At 47.0% G+C, this 20,816-nt stretch overlaps 4 long non-coding RNA genes across 7 annotated transcripts; 1 reads left to right on the forward strand and 3 right to left on the reverse strand.

Moving 5' to 3' along the window:
* The first annotated feature begins 830 nt into the window (after positions 1–830).
* On the forward strand, positions 831–4,334 carry LOC135096715 (uncharacterized). Of its 2 annotated transcripts, XR_010264965.1 has the most exons (4): positions 831–1,678; positions 2,716–2,840; positions 3,459–3,622; positions 4,035–4,334. It is a non-coding gene; the product is annotated as an uncharacterized LOC135096715 (long non-coding RNA). The 2 variants fall into 2 exon arrangements; XR_010264964.1 differs by having other exon boundaries at positions 848–1,678; positions 3,459–4,334.
* Positions 4,335–4,637: 303 nt separating this feature from the next.
* LOC135096714 (uncharacterized) lies at positions 4,638–6,051 on the reverse strand. Of its 3 annotated transcripts, none has more exons than XR_010264961.1 (3): positions 5,924–6,051; positions 4,958–5,180; positions 4,638–4,797 (listed from the first exon to the last, which is right to left on the reverse strand). It is a non-coding gene; the product is annotated as an uncharacterized LOC135096714 (long non-coding RNA). The 3 variants fall into 3 exon arrangements; XR_010264962.1 differs by having other exon boundaries at positions 5,929–5,953; XR_010264963.1 differs by lacking the exon at positions 5,924–6,051 and adding an exon at positions 5,496–5,520.
* A 1,856-nt stretch (positions 6,052–7,907) lies between these two features.
* LOC135096707 (uncharacterized) lies at positions 7,908–10,342 on the reverse strand. The gene is made up of 2 exons (XR_010264951.1): positions 10,203–10,342; positions 7,908–8,880 (listed from the first exon to the last, which is right to left on the reverse strand). It is a non-coding gene; the product is annotated as an uncharacterized LOC135096707 (long non-coding RNA).
* Positions 10,343–11,778: 1,436 nt separating this feature from the next.
* Positions 11,779–13,901, reverse strand: LOC135096708 (uncharacterized). Its single transcript, XR_010264952.1, has 4 exons — positions 13,604–13,901; positions 13,084–13,170; positions 12,376–12,478; positions 11,779–11,851 (listed from the first exon to the last, which is right to left on the reverse strand). It is a non-coding gene; the product is annotated as an uncharacterized LOC135096708 (long non-coding RNA).
* Positions 13,902–20,816: the final 6,915 nt, after the last annotated feature.

Consider the following 20,816-nt stretch of genomic DNA (forward strand, 5'->3'; position numbering starts at 1 on the left):
ATGAGGTTAAATTTCGCCGGAGAGAAAGGAAGAAAGAAAGAAAGAAAGAAAGAAAGGAAGTAATAAAAGAAGGAAGGAAGGAAGGAAGGAAATAAGGAAGGAGGGAAGGAAGAAAGATAAGAAAAAGCATCGAAAAGAATTAACTATGGAGGAAAGGGAGAAGAGATGGAACAAGAGAAGGGAAGAAGAAGAGGAGGAACAGGAAGAGGAAGGGAATGGGGAAGAGAAGGAGGAGGAGGAGAAGGAAAATTACGAAAGAAATAGAAAAGTGTGTAATCAAATAAGAGAAGGAAAAGGAGGAGGAGAATAAGAATAACAAGAAGGAAGACTTAAAACAATATAGAAGAAAATGCGAATACTAAATACACACACAGAGAGAGAGAGAGAGAGAGAGAGAGAGAGAGAGTCGGAATGCCTGCCTAGCGCTCTGAAATCTGTGGCAATAGGAGAGAGGGGAAGTGGTTGTGGTATTAGCACTATTAGCAGAGAGGTGCCAGCAGCAGCAGCAGCAGCAGCAGCAGCAGTATTAGTAGTGGTAGTAGTGGTGGTGATAGTGGTGGTATTAAGCAATACTTACAATTGTATTTGTGTAGTGGTGGTGGTAGTAGTAGTAGTAGTAGTAGTAGTAGTAGTAGTAGTAGTGCTAGTAGTAGAAAGAGAAGAAGGAAGACGAAAAGAGGAGATAAAACGAGAGAGAGAGAGAGAGAGAATTATTATTATTATTATTATTATTATTATTATTATTATTATTATTATTGTATTAGTAGCAGCAGCAGAAGAAGCAACAACAGCAACAACGATATAAAGAACAATAGCAATAATAACAACGCATCCCTTCACCTTCCACACACACACACACACACACACACACACACACACAGCGTCAGTTGGGGAGACTTTCATGGAGGTGAACTTGAAACACCCCGGCAGGAACAACAGAAAAGTGGTGAGTGGAACGCCTTGCTTGTTTTCACGAGTTTTTCTTTTTTTTTCTTTTTTTTCTGTGCTTTGATAACTTTTTTTTACTCTCTTTCTTTCTTTCTTTTATTAAGGGGGATGTCTTTGTTATTTTTCGATTATATTTTTGTTATGTTTTGTTTCTATTTTAACCATTTTTTTCTCTTCTTTTTTTGTTATTTATCTTTTCTTTAATTTTCTGTTACCTCTCTTGTTACCTCCTTTATTGAACTTCGTCACCTTATTCATGTCGCCTTTCACAATTCACTTCCCTCTCTATCACCTCAAATTTACGTTCATGTTTCCACTTTCTTATCCTCGCATTTTTTTTTTCTTATTTCCTTGTACTTTCATTCAGTGTTTGTTATCCTTCATATTATCCATTTATCCAGCTATTTATTTTATTTTCTTATTCAATGAAACAAAATACGTACGTTTATGTGTACGTATGTGCGTGTACGTGTTTGATCACTGTTTCGTAAAAATATCACGAAATTTAGTTTGTGTATTATTGTTACTTACTTTTGATTACTTTTTGTTGATATTACTGTTTGCAGTGCGCATGTCGCGTTCTGTTTGTTTCTTACTTCACCCCGGCGCCAGCAGCCAGCACCCAGCAGCCGCCACGCAGGTCAGTTGTCTGTAGTGGCTGCTTCCGCCAGGGTGAGTGTGGTGTGGCGGCCGTGTGACATGGCCCATGCTGGTTCCCTGCTGTTCCTTGGTATGTCATGTAAAGTGGAGCTTTGTGTACAGGTGCAATACAGACACGTGATTTGTAGGTTGTATTGTTTTGTTCCATACGGCAGATGCGGATACGTGTTTGGTATTGCTCCAGCCGTTCCGTGAAAATTTGTTTGATTGTTGTTCGCAGCTGTGGGTGGTCTGCTGCGTGTGTGTGTGTGTGTGTGTGTGTGTGTTAACACGTTGTGCCAGGCGCTGAGCTTGCGGGGAAGCTGTGTACCATGCCTGTGTGATGTGCCCAGGACTGTGGGCTATTTACCGCTGCTTGGTCAATATTGTAAGTGAATATTTGTTAGGTTAGATAATTTTTGTGAACTTTCTAGTTTGATGGCTGAACATTTAGCATTGTATGAGTTTGGATACTTTGAATTTGTGGTGTTATGCTCTGTGATGTTGTGTTAGTTAGGTAATTGTTCTCAGGTTGGATCGACTTAGTAAAATAAGTTGAATGCAACGTTCGACCTTCTCTACCCAGTGGTTTTGACGAAACAATCATGTACGCATTGAGTCTGTGCACGTGTCCAGACGCGGCAGCACAATTGGTCCGTGTACGTAAACCCTGTAGGTGTGGACGCAGATGTGAAATTCTTCCAGTCCAGGTGTGTACGGCGGGTTACACGTGGAATCCATACTTCATAGAGAGAAGGAAGGAAAGGAGGAAAAGAGTGAAAGGAAAAGAGAGAAAGAAGGATTAAAAGAGAGAGAGAGAGAGAGAGAGAGAGAGAGAGAGAGAGAGAGAGAGAGAGAGAGAGAGAGAGAGAGAGAGAGTTACAGCAATACTGATGTTAGCTAGGTAAGGTGGTAGACAGATAGATAGATAGATAGATGTATAGATAGATAAGCTAGATAAGGTGGGAGACACAGATAGATAGATAGATGTATAGATAAATAGATGGATAGATAGATAAAAAATGTCACCTTTTCTCATCTCCCATATTTTTCTCCCTCCTTTCTTCACCTTCTTCCTCTTCCACCTTATTCCCTTTCATTTACCTTTTCCTCCTCCTCCTCCTCCAGGCCTACCTTCATGATGGACATGCGCGAGGTGTTAGGGGCGTCCAAGTGGTTCCTAGCAGCTGATCTCCAGACGGTGACCTTGTCCAGTGACCAGCAGTGCGTGACCTTCGTGGTGCACTTCATGGGTGAGTGAGTGAGTGGGTGGGGTAGTGGAGGGAGGGAATAAGAGATTTTTGTTTTCTTTAGTCAGTCCTTCAGTTCGTTTATTGGTCAGTTTTCTTTGATTATCTTCTTTCAATATTCCTTTTTTTATATATTCCGATAATTCATTCTTTTATATTTTACTTTTCCCTCGTTCATTTGTTTCTCATTTCAGCCTTTTAGCCTATTTTTTTCTTTTCCTTTTTCATGTTTCTCATTTCTATCTCCCTTCGTCTATCGTTTCCTTTCTCTCATTTCTCATCCAATCACCTCCTTTCGTCTATTTTTTTCTCTCTTTCATACCTCTCCTTATCAGTCATATATAAGTCTTTCTTCCTCTTTTGTCCCTCTCCTTGTTTCATCTCATCGGTCACGCTGAGTCCTCATTTGTGTCGCTATTCTCAGTCTCCCCTCATTCCATCTCTTCCTCTCATCTCATCAACTTCTCTCCTCCTTTTACTTCATAATTGCATCACACTAATAAAGTTTCCTTTCATTTAGTTTACTCATTTTCCTTCCTCCCATACCCCCTCACACACACCTTCCTTTCCCATACACCCTCACACACGCCTTCCCCTCACCCTTCTCGTCTCCTGACGCAGGCCCCAGCGCAGGTCGTCTTGAGCTGGACTTATCCCGCGTGCTGGCTGGCCGCAATCGGGACCCCCCCACCATCATCATCAGGGGCGTGTCCTGACCCGGACCGCCCCAAGAAGCTGCCCTACAGGACCTGCGGGAGCCTGGAGGAGGAGACACTGCTGGAGGAGTATAAGAGCGAGTCTTGGGGATGGGAAGGGAGAGGAGAGTACAAGGTGTAAGGGTAGATGGGAGCACTGGAAAGGGGAGGGGAGGGGAGGTGAGTATGGCAGTTGGGGGGAGGAAGGGCAAGAAAATGGAAGGGAAGGAGAAAAAGGAAAAAGGAAATGAAAGGGAGGGAAAGTAGGAGGGTGGTGGCAGGGGATATGGGTGGTGTTTGGGTATTTAGTTCAGAGGTTTAGGCTGTTTGCTCAGCGTTTGTTTCCTTTTGGTATCTCAAATGTTCTTTTGCAGAACATATCCCCAATCCCTTTGCAGAGGTTTCCTTTAGGCATCTCAAATGTTCCTTTGCAGAACATATCCCCAATCCCTTTGCATCCCCAATCCCTTTGCAGAGGTTTCTTAGGTTTTTTCTTTTGCAGCCAACACCCCGTGGGATCTCAAGGGCGGTGTTGCCGGAGCTGGCCTCGCCTCCGCCCTGCTGCTGCCTCTGCTTCACCTCATCGCCTGCGATAAACCCATCAACATCAAGGCATCTTGGTTTTCGCGTCCATCCCCGCCCCCCTTAGTTCCTCTCACCCTGCATAGGGGGCCTGTACATTATGTAGATAGGAGGCTATAATTGTGTTAAATTATAGATATATTATGCAATAATTATCTTTATGCATATATATATAAAATGCAATAATGTTCGTTATGCATATATACAAAATACAATAATAGTGTTCGTTTCCCTTTCCTGGATGTGAGAATACGATGCCAGCTGTGGGGAGTGGATAGAGAGGTTGGCGAGTGCCAGTGTGGAAGCTTAAACTTTTCAACAAAACCATTTTTACTCAAAACGTGCAGTTACTCGTTTCGCTTACAAAATACCTCGAAGACTCTCCGGAGGAACACCACGACCATTTTCAGATATGAGCAAACTTAGTTTTTATTAAATAAAAACTATACATATTTTTTTTATATTAAAAACTATTTTTTTTTATTTAAAAAAAAAAATTAATATATATTAATATATATATAACTAAAAATAATATATATTTGGGAGCCTCTCGTACATCATTAACCGGCGGCGCGCCAGCCCACGAGTCGCTCACACGGCTGCTTTGTTACAGCAATGCAGGGGACGTATTGCAGGGGAGTGCCGCCGCCAGTCTGCGAGGTCACTGCAGCGTCACCACTCATCTGTGCAGGACAGACGAGGTGGATTTGAACTGGAAACAAACGAATTTAAAAAGACGGATTTTTACTATTTGATAACCAAAAATCAGAATTAAACGATTTAAAAAGGTTCTTAACCGAGAACAACGTTCAATTGAAACAATATTTGAATTGAGCCACTCACCCAGCCAGACACCCCCGGCGCGTCACAGGCAGAGAGGAGGGTGCTCAGGGCAGGCTAGCACCTATGATGGCAAGCTGGAGCGACCTGCCAGAGCACAGCCTTCACCTTGTTGCTGGGGTGCGTGGGTCTTCAGGCCGCCAATAGGGAGCGCCGGCTGGCTGTGGCACGCGTGGAGCGCCTTGTGAAGCAGCGGAGCGAGGCGGCGGCACGTGGCTGGGATGACCTAACAGTAAATACTCTTAGCACAATCAATTAGTAAATAAATCAATGAGTACAGACAGTAGAGACTTCAATTAAGCGACGCAAACAAACTAGGTCGTCACTCGACACATTTGTACAAAAATATTTACGCTAACCTAAATCCAAAATGACGAAAATGCAAGACGCCTGAATACCAATCAGTTACACAAGGACCAATACAAACACCTCAATATTGAGCTTTCTATAACTCCAAATGCTCATTACAATAAACGAGCCGTTACAAGTTAAAAGATTACACCATTAAAATATTACACCTCGTTAAAAGATTACAGGTCACCTGGTAGTGGCTCCGTGTGTCGTGGGAGTGTCATGTCACTGAAGAGCAGGGCAAGGAGGGAGAGGGAAAGAATGATCTGAAGGTAATTACACTGAACAGGATAACTTTGTACTCAGTGTTGGGTGTTCATGTTCCTGCTGCTGCCACTTCAACCCCGGAGAGACCTGACATGTCCTGAATCAGCAGAGCGTTACAGTATGACGCTAGGAGATTGTCACGCACCTGTCGACTGTCAACGCGACAAATGAGGGACAGGAACATCAAACACGGAGCACCAATAAAGCTGGATTCATTATACTTTCATTTTCACCTTTCCTCGCCCTCACCCAGCTTTTGCAGATACATCAAGCCCACCACAACACAACCACCGCCACCAAGAACACACCATTATCCACTAGCAAACAGAATAATCACAAAACAACACTGACCTTACCTGGGCGGCGGACGGAGGTAGAGAGAGCGACGCGGCTAGAGTCAGGCGTTAGTTCACGTCTGCTGAAGCTTCGTAACTTTTTCGCTATCTCGAACGCTTCAATGTCTTGTTTTTTTTTTTTTTTTTTCATATCAGAGGGACACCGGGCTGAGGCAACAAAAGGGAAGAAAAGAAAATACCTCCACTACTTTTAACAAACCCGAGCTAAAGTTATTTGGTTTTCCAAGGATGTTTTCGTGACTTTAGTGATTGAAATTATGATTAGTGAGGTGACGAGTTTTGCAAGGGTATTTTCATGGTTTAGTGGCAATTTCCTTTGATTTACTGGAAGTTATCGTGGTTTTACGAATGTTTTAGCAGGGTATAGTACAAACTGTTAGGGATTTACAAGTGTGTTTCCTTGGGTGATAGTTTTACAGCCTGTAGTGAAAGTCAACGAAGTGATAATGGCACTATCATGACTCAGTGATGGTTTGGTGAGGATCCTGCGTCATTAATGAGAACACCCATGAGAACCTGACCAATCACCTGTGGCATCTGTTAACAGTCCTGGTGAAAGAACAAAGAGCTTAACAATACGAACAAGATACAAATGGAGAACACAAACCAGAATACATCAACAATTACAAGCAGATTAATTTAACGAGGTAGTTTGAGGAAATATTTTATCCGCATGGCAAAGACTAACTATCTTTGCCATTATTTTGAGATGAAGTGCTTAAGAATACAAAAATACAAACAAGATACAAATGAAGGATACAGACCAGAATACGTCAACCATTACAAGCAGTTTAATACAACGAGATAGTTAAGGAATATATTAATCCACACGGTGGAGACAAACGAACCAGGTTGTTAGCGCTGAGTCATTAGGTAGTTTTAAGAGATTATACGAATTTATGGACAGGGATGATAGGTGGAAATACGCAGGCATGTTTGAAATATGGACCACCGCACATAGGCCTATTAGTTTCTTGCACTAGCCCTTATTTTTCTTACATTCTTACTTTAGCTCTTAATATTAAATCAATTATTCTTCCACTTCCCTACTCCACAATTAAAAATACGCCGGACAAACAGTATAATTAGCATATTTAGGTCCTAAATATTGGTGGTGGTGGTGATGGTGGTGGTGACGAAAAACAGAATGGAGGATAGAATTAGAGCTCACCTGTCACCTGGGGGCACTGATGTGATTCCAGGGATGCTGCAGGTGTGAGATGTAGATGTAGGTGTGGATGTGTAAGGCTTGGATGGTGTTAGAGATGAGGGATGCTGTGTGGAGGAGTGAAGGATGAGGGGGCAGGCTGTGTGCAGTGAGAGATGAGGAGGGAAGCTGAGTGAAAGATGAGGGAAGAGGCTGACTGAGGGATAAGGAGGCAGGCTGTGTGGAGTGAAGGATGAGGGGGCAGGCTGTGTGGACTGAGAGATGAGGAGGGAAGCTGAGTGAAAGATGAGGGAAGAGGCTGACTGAAGGATGAGGGGGCAGGCTGTGTGGAGTAAAGGATACTGTGTGGAGTGAAAGATGAGGGGGAATGCTGAGTGTGAAGACCTGGAGATGCTGTGAGTAGGTGAAGGAAGGCAAGATAAGAATGAATGCTGAATATCTGAGAATACCTGAAGTGTGTGTGTGTGAGTTTGAGTGTTATTTATAAGTGGAGGAAGACACAAAAAAAGAAAAACAGTCAACACATGGAGAAACTGAGTGTGGAGTAACATAAGGATGTACAAAAGGGAAGCTGCAAGGAGCCATCAGGCCTACACATGGTAGTCACTGGGAAGGAAGGCATGGCAAGGACAAGCATCACAGAAAGAAACCACATCCACCGTCACAAAAACTGGAACTGACTCGTAAACTGTCCAACACAAAGAAAAAAAAAAAAGACAAACAAAATAACAATAAAAAATAAATAAATAAATAAAGTGACATCTTGACTCCAAAAGCTGATAAATACACTAGAAGGAGAGAGAGTTTACAGTCAGTTTGCATACATTTATTAAGACAACACAAGGAATGATGGTCCAGCTTAATCAAACCTTCCTACTGTGTTAACACCAATCTCTACACATACTTGTGGTGAAAATACACATCCTTATCTCCTGTAACATACATATCATTCTTAACACATTGTACCCACTACTACACATCCTACCTAATGCATCCTTCACACACTAGCTTCCTTCCAAATCACCCTTAACCAACCTGACACAGTGTACAGGATATCCTCAGCCTCTCCTACACATCCTTCACACACTAATCTGCCGTCCTACATATCCTTTGCCTCTCCCACACACTCCTGTATTTCAAATTTCCTTTCTTGCAAAATCTACTGACAAAACTAACATATTTATACTTTTTGGAATGGTTGTGAGTTTTTTTTATCATTAGTTTGTGCAATGGGGCCTGTTCTCTCTCTCTCTCTCTCTCTCTCTCTCTCTCTCTCTCTCTCTCTCTCTCTCTCTCTCTCTCTCTCTCTCTCTCTCTCTCTCTCTCTCTCTCTCTAAGTACAACAGGAATGAGATGCAATCATACAAAAAACATTGGAATAATACCCTTAAAAATAACAAGAATCACATCTTAGTACTAATCTTCCAGTAGTGAACAAGATAGTAGCAGTAGTAAAAATAAAAGATGCTTGAATGAAGTACAAATCCCTCACACACACACACATACACACACACACACACATCTATCTATCCATCTCTACACCAACCGAGCTCTCCCACATATGGAGCAGCCCAGACAAAGTACCACATACAAACCTAACCCACACACTTCACACTCTCCTCCCCCACGCCACACCCCTGCCCCTGCCTCGGCCCTTGGCTGCCTGCCCTGGGCCTTCCCCTGGGCTGTGCTGGATGCTGGAGTGGGTGCTGGGGGTGGGTGAAGGCTTGGGTGCAGGTGTGGGTGTGTCCTCAGGTGCAGGTGTGGGCTCATTCTGGGAGGAGCTGGAACAAAACACACAGGTGCATTAGACACACACAGGTGACAAGTGACAGGTGTGTGTGTGTGTGTGTGTGTGTGTGTGTGTGTGTGTGTGTGTGTGTGTGTGTGTGTGTGTGTGTGTGCGCGCGCGCACGCACACACACACACACACACACACACACACACACACACACACACACACACACACACACACACACACACACACACACACACACACCTCAACAAATACAGCGACTAATATTTTTAACTTTTGGGGTGAATATTCTCAGCAAATACAGTGACTAATATCTTGGGGTGGAAATCAAGAGTAAAAACTGCTATTTTCTTTTGCCATACAAGCAGAAGAGTTGTGGCAGGTTTTGGCCCACTCACACCCTGAACAGGACAAGGATGACAACAGGAAGTATAAACTGATTAACTGTGAAATTAATGTACCAAAGCAAAAAATCTAACACATTACTTCTATATTTTTTTTTGTTTACAATGGAATAAAAAAAAATATATATATATATATATATATATATATATATATATATATATATATATATATATATATATATATATATATATATATATATATATATATATATATATATATATATATATATATATATAATTATGTAATATAAAAAAACACCACTATAATTTTTCACATTTATAGTGATCTATAGAATGAAAAAAAAAAAAAAAAAAACTTTATTATTTTCTAGTTTACGACATAAAATTTAAAGAAACAATAATTTCTCCTCCATTTTCTAGGTTACACTGATACATCAACTCAAAACACATTATTTTTTTTCTCTACTTTACACAAATTAATCTAAACTAAACAACAATCCCTTTCTTTTACAGCTTTGTACTGCTTTACATTCCAGTTCATTATAAATCTCTCTCTCTCTCTCTTCTAGCCTTTTTTCCATTCATATATAAACTCAAACCAAACTTATTTCTTCTGAACTAAAAAAAATTGCTATATATCCCACCATTATATTCATCTCTTATATTCTTTCTAATTAACAAAGATACATCTCCCCAGCACACACACACACACACACTAACCCCACTGTTCTATATATTCCAAAACACCACATTTTTTTTTTTTTCCATTTCACTTATTCATCTTTTATCATTTTATCTACAGATTAGCAACTCAATTTCACTTCCTCATTATCCTTCCCAGACAAAACATCCTTCACCACATCCAACTGGCATCCTATGACCCTCCTGCCTGGCTCCTGTCTTGTCCTCAATTTCATTTCCTCATTATCCTTCCCAGACAAAACATCCTTCACCACATCTATCTGGCATCCTATGACCATCCTACCTGGCTCCTGTCTTGTCCTCAGGTGTTGCAGAAGTTAAATAATTGATATTCAAAATATCATCAGACTGATGATACAGTCTTATCCTCGGTTTCACACCACCATCACCACCACCACCACCACCACTTGTCTTAACCTCCTTAGCTCCTATTTTCTTCTTAGCCGGCAACGTTTTCTTCATCTTGTACCCCAGTCCTGTTGCTCTACCCCGCCCCCGCCCCGGCCGCCCTGGTACAAAGCCCCCCACCACACCCCAGGAGTGTGCAGGGCCAATGTTAGGGTCGCGCCAGGGCAGTTAGCATGGGGGCATCCGGGGGGTGGGTAGGATGCCACAGCCAGACCCATAGTACTGGTCGTCCTGTTGGTAAAGTGTTGGAGTTAGTGTTGTTACTACTACTACTACTGCTGCTACTATTACTACTACTACTACTGCTACTGTTGCTGTTGTTGTTGATGCTATATTAGTTTGGTGCTTTTTGTTTTATATAGTGAATTGTTATGGTTCTACTTCTGTTATTATGACCACGGTGTTCCTAATACTACTACTGCTGCTGCTACTGGTCCTGCCAATAAGTTTTATATATGGATTTAATCTTTCTTTTATACAGTTAAATAACATCCTGCTATCACTACTATTACCATTACTACTTTGACCAAGCTACTTCTACTACTGGTATTACTTCTACTATTGCTACTACTTCTAATAATACAACTAGATATTTTACTGCTATCTCTACTATGATCAAACTATCACTACTACTACTTCTACTAGTACTGCTGTTACTCATCCAGTCCATCCTCCTCTTCTGTCTGCCTTCCCAGTCCCTGTCTTGACCACTGTGCCTCTTCTTTCTGTGAGGAGACAGAGTTACAACCCACACACCCAAGGAACCTGACCCAGCCTATGCAAGACGACCTCTGTTAGCTGAGAGGAGAGGGAAAGAAGGAAACAGATGCACAAGAGGAAAGAAAACCAGAAACATTTAGGCTGATGCAAAGATATGGTTTGAAAAGTAATAATGAACAGGATATATCGTGATGCAATGCTATTTTCATTCTGACTCGTTGTTTGTTGAGAAAAACCAAGAAAACATTCAATTCTTCCTTAAAGTTGTGAAAATGAAAAAAAGAATAAATAAATAAATAAATAAAACTAAATAAAAAAATAAAGAAATAGACAGAATATCAATGAATAAAAAAATATACCTTGATAAATAAGATCATCAAACAGACCCACAATTACCATAACATCACCTACAAAGACCAAGCTTAACCCCCAACCTTTATGCAACACACTCTAAGGCACCAACACCCAACACACCACCACCTCCACACCCACACTGCTCAACACCCTAACACTGACTGCCCCCCCCACACACACACACTTACATAACACACTCTAGGCCACCCCCCACTCCCCCTCCAGACTTACATTAGTCACCACAGCATTGAGAATATTAAGTGCCACTTCGGACTCCAGGTTATCCATACGCCATGATGTCCGGAGCAGTGGCCGTCCCCTGCAGCATCCGGCCGGCCACCCTGCCACTCCCCGGCACCATCTCCCCCTCCCATGTCTTCGCCATCAGCCCCCTCCCCTGTGACCGCCCCCCAACTGCTGCTCCTGTCACATGAGTACTCCTGTGATGACCTGAAAAGGAGGAGGTTTTTAATGACTTAATAATAATAATAATAATAATAATAATAATAATAATAATAATAATAATAATAATAATAATAATAAATAAAAGGTTTGGGAAGTTTTGAATCATTGAACATAAAGAAATTGTCTCTTGTTGTCTTTTATGAATTTTCTTTACTTTTTTGTCTTATTTTGTTGATTTTAAGCCTTTTTTTTTCTTGCTGGTTATTTGATTATTTTTTGGATAATGATGAAACAGCACTAGTGTTTTTGATGTTTGCGTTAGGTTAAGATTAATTCTGTTCATTAGTCTCAGTGGCGGTCCCTTCATTCTGTAGGTAACAACTTGATAAGGCATCACACTCTGCCCAGAAACAAGCAGTCAGTGTCTGGAAATTACTAGGCAAGGATTACCACCTTATTCCCAAAACTCTCATTACTTTTCACCATATTTATTGAGTTTTTAAGCAATTATTCTACTTTCCTTTGCTGGTTATTTGATTTTTTTACATGACCACCTTAGCTGTATCTACCGCCGCCGTAGGAGTCACCATACTGCCGGCCGTACCCCTCACTGACCCTGCGGCGTGACTCTCAGCCTAAGCACCCATCAGACTCATCCTGCCTCACTCACTCCTGCAAAGAAAATAAAGATAAAAAATAACAATAATCATCTTCCTGCCTTTTCTTTCCTTGCATCTAAAATTACTAAACCACTTGGGGAAGATGACTGTTAGCAAGGCGCTAAATAATGCGTCACGGCAGCAGGGAGGTGGGTGTGGTGGCGTGTGGGTGTGGTGGCGTGTGGGTGGTGTTGGTCTGAGCGTTGTGGGGTGGTGCTGGGAGTCCTTGCAGAATGGTGTTATGTATTCTTATTCACACTTATGTTTCTTTCCTTTTCGTCGTGACAGCTATATCAAGCTTAGGGTGTTCTGTGGGGACTTCCGAGGCTTAAGGTAACTGTGTCCTGTCCTCTGATGGTGAAATATACGTCTGTGCTGTACAATAGTTCTTGAAATGCCCTTGCCTGTCACTCCACTACTACGCCGCGCCCTTCAAGTCACCTCCAACAATACAATAAATAAAATACAATTAAACATTCCGGAACTGACGAAGGTACTGAAGGAACCTCTATAATTGGACTTTTCTCATATCCAAGGCATGTTTCTTATATAATTCTCCACTAGCCTATAAGGTATAATTCATCTTTCACTTCACACATACTCAGGGACAGTAATTACCTTCTATTTGAGCTGTAATCGTGGAATTCTCCCGGCCCCAGCAAGCAATGCAAACATCAACAATGGCTGCCAGTTCATATAACCGTCCTGCAAAGGGTACTGTTTTCGTCTATATATTAAATCTCCCTTTTAAACTTAGAAATTTTTTTTTTTAGCCATTAAAAATTATGAATGCTATTAATAAGTAAAGAAATATTAGGTTTATAGCTATTTCATGACTTTGCTTTGAGCCTAAATCATCTCTTTCTCTTACATATTCATCTAAGTGATACAAAATTCCAGTCCTTTTAGTAATGACTCCATTTACTAGGCATAGATATTTTTTACAGCAGCGGAAAGAGGGTGGCCAACTCGGACTATATATTAATAACAGAGCTGTGTAAGATGATGGAACGGGTAATATTGAACAGGCTTATATATATAAGGTGGGCCATATACTCTCTGGCAATGTACATGGCTTCCTAAAAAGTCATTCCACAAGTCATTGTTTTGTTGGGTGATTTATAAATAAGGATGCTACCTGCAGAGCTTTCGTTGATCTTAAGGGTGCCTTCGACAGGGCCAACAAAGATGTTATTGTTGCGCCCATCCCTCACTCCGGGCGGGCGTGTTATCCACACGGGTATAGGTAGAGCAGCGGAGTCACACTCTGAACGCCGGGACAAGGCGCGCGTGCACACACACACACACACACACACACACGAGGCCAGGCCACAAGGGAAAAACACGGGCACTATTTCCTAAGTTTATTGACAAATCCTCCGCAAGTACACTGCTTTACAAGTTCACAGGGGCACCACAAGTCTCCCAGGGCACGTCAGGCACTCAACAGGCAGGCACACGCTGGCTTCCTCTCCGGCCACGCGTCTACGCTCTCTCTGTTCCCGCCTCTCCCAGTGCTACCACCTCCCACAGTGCTGCCACCCGCACCAATACCCCTGGTGTAACATTATTATGAATTCATTTTCAAAGGTGTCAAAGGTAGATATTTAGGATGGATCAGGGACTATTTGTACAACAGAACAGCACAGGTTTGGTTTCAAGGTGCAGTCTCCTCTGAGGAAGTCTTTGAGCTTGGAACACCACAGGGTGGAGTCCTTAGTCCAATGCTTTTCAATGCTTTAATGGACAAAATTGCGCGTTGTTCCTTCCCACAGGGCACCCAGGTCCTCATCTATGCTGACGACATGCTCCTCCAATGCCCCACATCCAGGACTCTCCAGTCAGCTCTGTCACAACTAGCAGCATTGTGTGTTCAAATGGGACTTGTAATTAATGAATGTAAAACCAAATTTCAAGCCAAAGGGAAGGTCTCTCGACCGCCCACTGTAAATAATGTTCCCATCCCTGGAGTTCATACACACAAGTACCTGGGTGTACAGCTGAGTTTCAGGAAGTCACTCCACGCTGTACACTATGTTCGAGACCTCTGTCTGCCACGGCTAGTGCCACTTCGGCTGTTAGCAAACAGGGGCCTGGGGACTGGCATTCCAGTTCTAAGGATGTTCTATATATCTGTCGTACGGTCCATCATTGACTACGCAGCTCCTATTTTAATACAGTTTAGTGCCACCCAGCTCTGTCCCCCTGGAGCTTGTTCAGAATGAAGCCATGAGAATAATTTTGGGATGCCCCAGGACTGCAAGGACTGAGGTCCTCAGAGCTGAACTGCACCTGCCGAGTATTATGTGTAGGATATAGGAAATTACTTGTCGTAATGTTGGTCGGATGCTATGCACGGGCTCCGACTCTCTGAAGGGATCACTGACCCCCTGTATCGTGATCCTCGGACTCCTACAACTCCATACCTCAGGAAGATCTTGGGAGTTCTTACAAGTGTAGGTATAGCCGAGGCCTGTATTAACGTTGTTATGTCACCGCTCCAACCCTCACCGTGTCAGTGTTGATATTCACTCACTGCATCAGCCCAAGAGGGACTGGCCTCCTCATGTGCTGCAAGACATGTTCATGACTAAATTGTCCAAGTACCCCCACGTTCAGGCTATTCATGTTTATTGTGATGGTTCAGTCAATGGCAGCAGGTCCGGATGTGGGCTGTTCATCCGCGACTACATTTCTGCCAATCACCACACTGACACTGAGGTTTCCAGGCGGCTCCCTGCACACATGTCCTCCACTAGGGCAGAACTGTATGCTGTTCTGGAGGCGCTCCATATTGTGGCGCCTCTCCGTAAGGATATATTCTTCTTTGTTGACAGTCAGGCTGCACTGTGTGCTCTCCAGTCTACCTCCCCCCATGGACTGTGATCTAGTTAATAAATGTCTTGATCTCATCCACACCCTAGAAGGTGCTGGTGCTACGGTTCACTTCACCTGGATACCCTCTCATGTGGGTATCCCGCTTAATGATAAGGCAGACCGCCTTGCTCAATGTGCTTTTCAGGACGACACAGTGGACCCTGGCGCTGAGTACACTCTGGGCTATATTAAGAGTAGCATTAAGGACTTTGTACATAGTAGCATTAGTGATCAGTTGTACATAGTAGCATTAGTGATCAGTTGTACATAGTAGCATTAGTGATCAGTTGTACATAGTAGCATTAGTGATCAGTTGTACATAGTAGCATTAGTGATCAGTTGTACATAGTAGCATTAGTGATCAGTTGTACATAGTAGCATTAGTGATCAGTTGTACATAGTAGCATTAGTGATCAGTTGTACATAGTAGCATTAGTGATCAGTTGGAGCTTTGTTTCCATAGGCAGTAGTCTTCTCTATGTACGTGTCTCCCAGAGCTGCGCTTACACCTATGGGAGACACACTGCATCACACGACAGGGTGGCAATGAGGCTCAAATTAGGCTATGTAGGATATAGCTGTTATATCTATCGGATACGGTACGATATGTTGGCCCTCCCGGCACCACTGTACGCTCTGCCGCTCTCGAGGCAGTCGAGGGAATAAAGGTCTTAAGGAAGTACTGCGTCTTCCTTACACCCTACATGGCGCAGTGATTGGAGTAACCATGGCTGGCCGGCCCCGCTTCCACACAACCACGTCAAGGGCTCCCAGGACACCTAGGACACCTGGGGTCCCCAGCAGCCATCTCGCCACCACACTGGAGATGCAGCAGGCGCTGATGGCCATGCAACAAGCCCTCGCACGCCGGTCGCCTGCCTCCAGAGTCCCGACCTCTGCCACGCCGGAGAAGTGTGAGGCTGAGATGTCCACAGCCTCGTTTCGTTCCTGGAGGAGGTCTGCCGAGTGCTGGGTTAGGCTGAACCAATGGGGCGCGCCGGAGGCCGTGCTACACATCCGCCTTCTCTGCACACCGGCCCTGCAACGCACGCTGGACACAAGGTACACCATGCTGCAATGGGAGGCCCTGTCGACGACCGAGGCACTGGACGCCATCGAGAACCTGGTACTGAAGGGAACCAACCAGGCGGCCGTGTGGAGCACCTTCTTCAGTAGCCGTCAGGCGCCCGGTGAGTCAGTCTCGGACTTCTTCAGGCAGTGTTCCCAGACTGCCGCCGACTGCGGGTTTCAGTGCCCTTCGTGTGGTGATGATTTGGCGGAATACATGCTGCTGCGGAAGTTGATGGGCGGCCTAAGCGATCCGGTGATGAAGAGAGAGGTATTCCTGTTGTGTAAACAGTTTACCAGTGTTGATAAGCTACGAACATTCTGCCTTACATTTGAATCCGCTGCCAGGGACGCCAACTTTGGCGGGAGTTTTACGCGGGAAGTGGCGGGGCTGAGCTTGACGCGCCGTTGCCAGACGTGGCACAGGAGGTGGTAGCTGGAGCACACCGCCACCCCGCGCCAGCCTCGGTGCGCACGCGCCCACCCGCCAACCGCCCCCACACCCCCGTCGAGAAGCCCTGTGGCAACTGTGGAGGTACTCACGCCCCTGGGAGAGTACACTGCCCCGCCAGGTCGCTGAACTGCTACAAATGTGGGAAACCCGGACATGTCGAGAAAATGTGTCGCAGCGGCGGGAGGAGATCAACGACCCCAGGCTTGGAGGCGGCTGTCTCGGTCCCCCAGCTGACGTCTGGGGCCGTGCTGGTGGCTGGCACCGCTCCGTGCCCCCACCCGACGCTCCACGTCTCCGTCACCAGTGGGGGGCGTGCAACGTGCGAGGTGATGGCCGTGGCCGACACAGGGGCCCAGGTGTGTGTGGGCGGCAGGGGGCTTCTCACCTCCCTCTCTTTACGGCCTACGCAGTTGAAGCGTCGGGCTGGCCTGAGAGACATCGCCAACATGCCCCTCCAGCTGCTGGGCTCTGCAGTGTGCACCATATCCCACGGGGGCCGCTCGTCCACCCAGGAGATTTGCTTTGTGGACTCTGCACGTCACCTCTTCCTCTCACTCAGTACGTGCATGGAGCTTGGACTCGTGCCCCGGGACTTTCCCCGTCACACACAGGTTGCGGCGGGCGCATCCCAGGCGCCGCCCGCTCGCCAGCCTGGCCTGACGGAGGCGCCGACAAGACCCGCGGCCATCCCCCTGCCACCCCTGGAGGAGAACGTGGGCCGCCTGGAGGAGTGGCTCCTTCGCCATTTCTCATCATCAACCTTCAACGTAGGCCGCTGCCCACTCCCTGTCATGGCAGGTGAGCCACACCGTATCCACCTGCTCCCCGACGCCGTACCTCACACCTGCCACACCCCGGCCCCCGTACCACGTCATTGGGAGGCGGAAGTAAAGAAACAGCTGGACGAGGACGTACGCATGGGAGTCATCGAGCCGGTCCCAGCCGGGGAGGCGACAAGGTGGTGTGCCAGGATGGTCGTCGTGGCAAAGAAGTCGGGCCAGCCGCGACGCACGGTCGACTATCAGAAGCTTAACGCCGTCTGCCTCCGGGAGACGCACCACACGCCCACCCCTTTCGACATGGTGGCGGCCATCCCTGCCCACACGTTCAAGACCGTCGCCGACGCCCACTGGGGTTTCCATCAGGTGGAACTGGAAGAGGAAAGCCGGAAACTCACCACCTTCATCACACCCTGGGGGCGGTACAGGTACCGGCGGACCCCCATGGGCCACTGCGCGGCCCCTGACGCCTACACCAAGCGCTTCGACGACGCCCTAGTGGACATCCAACGCAAGTTTAAGTGCATCGACGACACCCTCCTACACGACGAGTCCGTGGAGGGGGCATTCTGGCACGCCTACGAGCTGCTGGAGGCGTGTGCCAGGCAGGGCATTACGTTGAAGCCCGAGAAGTTCCGGTTTGGCCGGAGGGAAGTGGAATTCGTGGGCTTTCATGTGGGCTGGGAGTCCTACAAACCCACCGACGAGCGTCTGGCAGCAGTGCGGGACTTCAGCATGCCAGCCAAGCCCACCCTGACCGACATCAGGTCGTGGTTCGGGTTCGTGAACCAGCTGGCTCCCTTCATCGCCACTGCCCCCATCATGGAGCCGTTCAGAGACCTACTGAAGAGACCGCAGGGTAAACGAGTGTACTGGGACGAACACCTACAGGAAAAATTCCAGCAAGCTAAGGAGACGGTCTGCCAGCTGGCCAAGGACGGGCTGGCATTCTACGACCGCTCCAGGCCCACTATTGCCATGACCGACTTCAGCAAGGAGGGTATCGGTTTCGTGGTCCTCCAGCAGCACTGCGGGTGCGGGACGGCGGAGGCTCCCTTCTGCTGTAGGAGCGGGTGGCGTCTTGCGCTCTGCGGCAGCCGGCACCTGTCAGCGGCCGAGGCTGGGTACGCCTCAGTTGAGGGGGAAGCCCTTGCGGTGGTATGGTGCCTGCGGAAGGCACGCCTGTTCCTGCTGGGGTGCCCAAACCTGGTGCTGGTCACCGACCACCGCCCCCTAGTGAGGCTCCTGGGGGACAGGGCACTGAAGGACATCGTTAACCCCAGGCTCTTCGCGCTGAAGGAGAAGACGCTGCAGTATACTCGTAGGTTCGCCGTCAAGTATCTATCAGGGAAGCGCAACTGTGCTGCAGACTTCCTGTCCCGTTACCCTGCCCTCCGCACTTCACCAGACAGCTGCGACGAGAACCTCGCCGTGGATTTGGAGGTGGCTACAGCGGCGGCTACCACGGCCGCCCTTACCGACAACGGCTGCATCACACTGGATGAGGCGTCAGTCACTAGCGCTGCCGCAGACGACCCAGTATACCAGCTGCTGGTGGCCAAGGTCCTGACGGGTGACTGGAGCCCGCAGAGGTCCCAAGAAGTGGCTTGCCTCCGCCAGTTTTACGGGGTCAGAGACAGACTGTCAGTGTCTCAGGGACTGGTCACGTACACCTTCGACCAGGGGTCCGTTAGGCTGGTGATTCCCGAGCCCCTACGCCAGCAGGTGGCCACTCACCTCCACGCGGGTCATCAGGGGCTTGACTCCATGCTCCGCAGGGCCCGCCAGTCGGTTTACTGGCCCGGTATGGACGGGGACCTTCAGCACCTGCGGTCGACATGCTCAGCCTGCAACGCCCACGCCCCCTCCCAGTCACCAGAGCCCCTAGTCATCACCCCGCCACCAGAGTATCCCTTCCAGTGCACAGTGACGGACCTGTTCCAGCTCGAGGGCAACACCTACTTAGTGTACGCCGACAGGCTCACAGGATGGCTGGAGATCGGCCACCTCCCCAGTAGTGCCTCCTCCAGTAAACTCATGGCTCACTTCCGCCGCTTCTTCGCTCGCTGGGGGGCACCAGAGGAGGTGTCTACGGACGGCGGCACCAACCTCGTAAGTGAGGAGATGCAAGACTTCTTCAGGCGCTGGGGGGTTAGAGTGCGTGTCTCGTCAGCCCACTACCCCCAGTCCAATGGCCGAGCCGAGGCGGCAGTCAAGTCCGCCAAGAGGATGCTACGACTTAACATTGGCCCCACCGGCAGCCTCGACACGGACAAGCTGTCGGCCGCTCTCCTACAGTACCACAACACGCCCCTGCGAGGGGCTGACAGCTCACCCGCTCAGCTCGCCACGGGCCGCCACCTCAGAGACGGCGTCCCCACAGCCCGGTGTAACTACAAGGTGGACCAGCACTGGCGATGGGCCCTCCGACGTAGGGAGTTAGCCATGGCCCGGTCTGGGGACGAGAGGGTGGAACGCCAGGGGCCAGTCAGAACCCTTGAACCCCTTTCCCCGGGCTCTAGAGTGTGGGTGCAGAACCAGATGACTAAGGTATGGGACAGGAGTGGAGTGGTAGCTGAGGCACTCCCACACCGCCAATATACCGTCAGGTTGGATGGTAGTGGCCGTCTGTCGCTCCGCAACCGTCGGCACCTGAGGGTGAAACGGGGGGCAACCCTCGCCAGCCCCGCACCGTCTCACGCGGGACCCACACCCGCAACCAGCCCCACCCCACAGCCCCGGCAGTCAACCCCATCACGCCCACGGAGGACTTCTCGTCGTCCCCAGTGGTTAGCCGACTACGACGAGTCCTCTCCACCTTAATTGTAATTATTGGTATAATCCCTTGTACAACCTGTTTTATTTATGCAATGTTATTAAGGAATCTTATGTTTCTCAGGTGGAAGCATGCCAACTTATGTTGCCTCATGTATATCCTTCTTTCGGCTGTGTTTATTCTATAATCCATTATGTATTTCCGTTAAGCCCATATGCTATTTACCATATGTTTAACTGGGGGGGAGATGTAGGATATAGCTGTTATATCTATCGGGTACGGTACGATATGTTGGCCCTCCCGGCACCACTGTACGCTCTGCCGCTCTCGAGGCAGTCGAGGGAATAAAGGTCTTAAGGAAGCACTGCGTCTTCCTTACACCCTACAGGCTATAAAT

Source organism: Scylla paramamosain, unplaced genomic scaffold (assembly GCF_035594125.1).
Source record: "Scylla paramamosain isolate STU-SP2022 unplaced genomic scaffold, ASM3559412v1 Contig6, whole genome shotgun sequence".
Classification (NCBI taxonomy): domain Eukaryota; kingdom Metazoa; phylum Arthropoda; class Malacostraca; order Decapoda; family Portunidae; genus Scylla; species Scylla paramamosain.